The sequence below is a fragment of the Echinops telfairi genome, unplaced genomic scaffold (assembly GCF_000313985.2).
Source record: "Echinops telfairi isolate 266 unplaced genomic scaffold, ASM31398v2 ScPeMD7_3533;HRSCAF=4204_0, whole genome shotgun sequence".
NCBI classification, from domain to species: domain Eukaryota; kingdom Metazoa; phylum Chordata; class Mammalia; order Afrosoricida; family Tenrecidae; genus Echinops; species Echinops telfairi.
Genome location: NW_022107431.1, coordinates 13901476 through 13906775, shown reverse-complemented (window position 1 = coordinate 13906775; position 5300 = coordinate 13901476). Strand labels below are relative to the sequence as shown.

Sequence of the window (5300 nt, the reverse complement as noted above, 5' to 3'; positions counted from 1 at the left end):
CACAGGGAATCCAGGAAATATAAACTCCTCAGGACCAATAATGAGAGTAGTGATACCAGGAGGGTCAGGGAAAGGGGGTGGGGAGAGTAAAGGAAACCAATCACAATGATTGACATATAACCCCCTCCCAGGGAGGAAGATAGCAGAATAGTGGGTGAAGGTAAACAGCAGTCAATGAAAGACATGAAAAAAATAATAATTTATAATTATCAAGTTCATGAGGGAAGGAGGGAGGGAGGGAAAAAATGAGGAGCTGAGATACCAAGAACTCATGTAGAAAGAAAATGTTTTGAACATGATGATGCCAACATATATACAGATGTGCTTGCACAATGGATATATATATATGGATTGTGATAATAGCTGTTAAAGCCTCCAATAAAATTATATATATTTTATATATATATATGTATATGTATATATATATATATATATGATAAAAAAATTGTTTCAGTGGTGTTAGCTCAGTCTACACTTATAAAGTAGCTCCCTAGAAGACTGGCCTACAAGTCCCCACTGGAAGTCCTGCTTGGGACAGCAAACCTGTTTGTCTCCTGAATTTGACTTGTGTGCCAGGCTTTGGGGGGCAACTTTGATGAGCATTATGTGCATGTCACCTAAAACACAGATTGCCCAAATTTCAGTTGTTTCACATTGACCACTGCAAGCAAAAAGCCACAAGGATGCAACCAGACCTCGGAAGCCGGAGAAGCCACAAAAAGTTGCCTGCCAGCGCTGATATGCTTACAACACCACTGGACCCAAAGACTTTCTGCCCAGTGGCTTGTGATTGCCCTGCATTTAGCTTCACTGTGTGTGTTTCATAAGTCTGAAGAGGATTTTATAGATTGGTATAGGACATATGTGCTAATATCAGACTTATGGCCTTGAACTGGACTGGGTTGGGATGTTTTCTTAATATACAATTGCTCTTGTATATAAACTTCTTCCTTATACACATATGTGTGTCTATGAATTTGTTTCTCTAGTCCACCCAGACTAACACAACCACACATAGAATAACAGACTCCCTCTTTCATCTGTGGATGTGTCCATGTCCCTGCTGTTCACACCACAACCACGGAGATGGTGTAAGCAGTGGGGCCAGTTCCGTGGGTCAGAAATCAGGGCGAGGTGGTTCCCTGCATGGAGAGTACTTCAAGGCCTGGCACTGAGGAGCCTTGCAAAAGCATGTTTTAGAAGTGATGGATGCAGAGATTTGACAGAGTAGAACTGCCCCTGGGGTTTCTGAGACTATGATTCATTTTTCAAGTAGAAAGCCTCATCTTTCTCCCTTAGAGTGGCTAGTGTTTTCAAACTGTTGACCTGGTGGGCAGCAGCCCAACTCACTATCCACTACACCACCAAGGCACCCTTTGTAAAACAAACCAGCGAAGTACCAGTGTGCCCTTAGGCAGAACACCTCCCAGGTAAACAGTCCAGGCAACAAGAAGTGGTCAAATCACGGACCCAGAAATGAATGTTCTTTCAAGTTCACCAGCCTTCTCATCAGTGTGGATGCTGAAGAGAGTGACCATCATGCACAGGTTTTTGTTTTAGGAAAATATTTTCACTTGACATTTTATTTTCAGACAATAATCTAATGAAGGAATTTCACTAGTTTGGGGTGGTTTTTTTGTTGTTGTTTTTCAGGGAACACTGGAATGGAGATTTATCTAGGAGAATTTTGACATTTCTTCTTCACAAGAGCCTGGAAGCAAGAAAGTTCAGGAATTTGGGGTAAAAGAGTCATGTATGAAGATAAAAGAGACAATGTGCTGCTTTCCCTCGGAGAATTGTCATCTTTAAAACAAGGCTGTTTTCCTTTCTTAGCCAAAATGTTCTCCTTCTGAAATCTGAGACCAGAGAATGCTCTAATCAAAACTGTTGGGTTCTTAAAGGCGTTCTTAAAACAAGTGAGACATCAACTAAGTCCACACAGGAGAAGCACAGCAGCCTGTGAACCCAAAGGTTGCAAATAATAAATTCCAAAGACAAAGGAGGAAATGGTATCAGAGCTTAACACCCAGTTTGCAAAAGGCAACGGATGACAGGGTAAGCCCCACATCCATTTGCTGGGTCCTCGCATGAATTCAGTTTCCGGTGAACCCCATCTGTCCAGAGTCCAGGGATGTGAATAATATTGTAAAGTCAATTGTGGCAGCTATAATTAGGCAAAACTACAACACCTTATCATCTGATCTACACTTTGCCTCATTTTCAATCTGTTCCAGTGTTTAATATCTTTGGCTTTCTTTTCACTTGAGGTTTTCTCTCTGTTGTATTCTGCCATGGTTGTTGGAGGGTTTGAACTGCTGACCTTGGGGATCACAGCCCAGCAAGTAACCACTACACCACCAGGGCTCACAGTTATTGCATCATTGTTCCAGGTCAAGGACCAGGGTTACAGTGACATTCAATCTCTCGCATAGCTGGCAGTCAGGCATGGTAAAAGGCAATTAAAAGAGGACGAGATATGTTGGGAATGTGTTGCTGTGGAGTAGATTCTGGGCCCATGTGTGCAGAATAGGTGTGCTCCCTAGCATAGGTGTGCACTCTGGGAAAACATGCCTAGACATGTCTTCAAAGGCACCTCTGGATGGACTGGAACCACCAACATCTGCTAGTAGTTGAGCGCTTCACCAGCTGCACTACTGAGGGACTCCTTATAGATGGTATATAGGATATAACATACACACAGAGAAGCAAATTAGACAAAAATCAGGGTGTCGGGGAGGCATCGTACTAACGGATGAACATGGGTTGGCAGATGAGGAGGTGGGCATAAGCATGATCCAGTGGCATTCACCGTGAAGGATGGGGAACAAAGGCTGACACAGTAGACTGATGGATCATAAAGCCACATCATGCGGGGCCTCCCAAGTCATATTGAAGCAGGTGAGGTTTATCTGAGGGTTTGTGGATGAAGGTTGGTAGGGGAGTGGCCGAATCGAGTGTGCATTTAAGAAAACTCTCCCTCGCTGAGCAATGACAAATAGATGGGAGTTGGCAAACGCAGGAGCGGAGATGCCAGTGAGCTGAGAGAATGGACAAGTGTTGTGTTGTGAACGTGGAGGAAAATCTAGAAGGTACCAGCTACCAGGTGCCCTCAAGTCAAATCCAATTCATGGCAATGCATACTCATGTTGTATCGGAAGAACATCTTGTGTGCACTGGAGGGTTTTCTAGGACTACTCTTTCAAAGTAGATCACCAGATCTTTCTTCCGAGGCACCTTTGGTCAGACTTGAACCTCCACTCTTTTGGTTAACACCAAAATCTTTAGCTCTTTGCACTACCGATGAATCCAATACAGGAAGTTGGACTGATAAAGTATGGTGAGTTCATACTTTGGGTTCTATGTGGAAGTTTGACTTTGAAAAAAGAGGAGCTGATACCAATGGTTCAATGGAAAGTAAATGTCTGGAAAATAATGATGGAAACAAATGTACAGATGTACTTGATACAATTGATGTAGGGCTTGATATAAGAGCTGTAAGAGCCCCCAATAAAATGATCTTTTAATTAAAGAGAGAGAGAGAGAAATAGTAACAGGTAGCAAACAATTCCATTTACAAAAAGGACTATGCTATCCCATGGCACTCGTGATAGAACTTTAAGTGCTTAGAATCTAGTTTCTGGGGTAATTTTATAAGCAGCTTTACCTACCAACCCCCATGCTAACTAACTATGAGAGGAGGATTAACAAAAGTGTCTTCAAAGTAGTTCCCTTCTCCACCAGCTGAGAAGTGCCTCATCTCTGTTCCCCCAGCACCAAGCTCAGTGCCAACCACGTACAGTCTGGTAAATGTTGGCTCCATGGAAATGAAGTGTCGTTCAGGAAGCGATTAGGTCACATGTGCCAAACCTACCAAAACTGCCTTGCCTACAAATAGGTCTCCTTTGCTGCACTGGATGTAAAGAACAAAGGATGGGAGAAGCGTGGACTCATTTCCTGAATGGACAGATAGAGCCGTGTCACCAGTGAGAGCCAGTACACGTGTAGGAGACATGTTCAGCAGTTGGCTCAGTTGGACTCAGACATGGAGGGCTATGAGATAAATCAATAGGGGAGTGCTCTGCTCCTCCTCGTGTGGCAGGTACCCACATCTTCTCATGCCATGCCAGCAGCATCCCTGAAACACCAGGGTGAAGGTCAGAGTAAAAGCTCATTTGGCCGTATTGGGTGTCTGGTCCCTGGGGTTGCTTTTAACTCTGGCAAAGTCGCAGTTGCTGCCGTCAACAACCCCTTCGTCAAGCTCCACTGCGTGGTCTACATGCCACAGTCTGATTCCACCCATGGCGAGTTGCATGGCACCGTCGAGGCTGAGAGCAGAAAGCTCAGCATCCATGGGAAACCGATGTTCTATCTTCCAGGAGTGAGATTCGACCCATGGCGAAATGAAGTGGGGTGACGCTGGTGTCGAGCATGCTGTCGAGTCCACAGGGGCCTTCACAGCCACATAGAAGGTTGGTACTCGCTCGAAGGGTGGTGCCAAAAGGGTGATTGCCTCTGCCCTTTCTGTTGATGCCCCCCATGTGTGCGATGGGTGTGACCAATGAAATGTATGACAGCGCCCTCAAAATTGTCACCAGTGCCTCCTGCAACACCAACTGCTTGGCTCCTTTGCCAAGGTGTCCATGACAATTTTGACACTGTGGAGGGACTCATGACCACTTTCCACACCACCACAGCCACCCAGCAGACTGTGGATGGCCCCTCTTAGAAACTCTAGCTAGATGATGGTGGGGTTACCCAGAACATCCTCCATGCATCCACTGGCACTGCCAAGGCTGTGGGCAAGGTCAAAGTTGAATGGCATGGCCTTCCATGTCCCCACCTGCAATATGTCAGCCATGGATCTCACCTGCCATCTAGAGAAAGCTGCCAAGTATGATATCAGCCAGATGGTCAAACAGACCCCTACAGGGCATCCTGGGCTACACAGGAGGACCAAGCTATCTTCTGTGGCTTTAACAGTGATGTCCACTCTTCCACTTTTGATTCTGGGGCTGGCATTGCCCTCAAGGATCACTAAGCCCATTTCCTGGTAGGACAGTGAGTTTGGCAACAGCAAAAGAGTGGTGGACCTCATGGTCCACACAGCCTCCAAGGAACAAAAATACCCTGGACCATTAGCCCCGCAAAACCACCAGCCACTCTGAGGGGGGAAACATGAGACTTTCTATGCCTGTAAAGAGTGACAGTCTCAGAAACCCACTGAGACACTTCTACCCTGCCCTATAGTGGCCCCATGAAGGAACTGACTCGATGACAGTGAGTTTGGTGCTTTGCTTTGG

The 5300-nt window shown here is 45.5% G+C and overlaps 1 pseudogene; it reads left to right on the top strand.

The window, feature by feature from the left end:
* The first annotated feature begins 4120 nt into the window (after positions 1-4120).
* Positions 4121-5038, top strand: LOC115871019 (annotated as a pseudogene).
* The last annotated feature ends 262 nt before the right edge of the window (positions 5039-5300 follow it).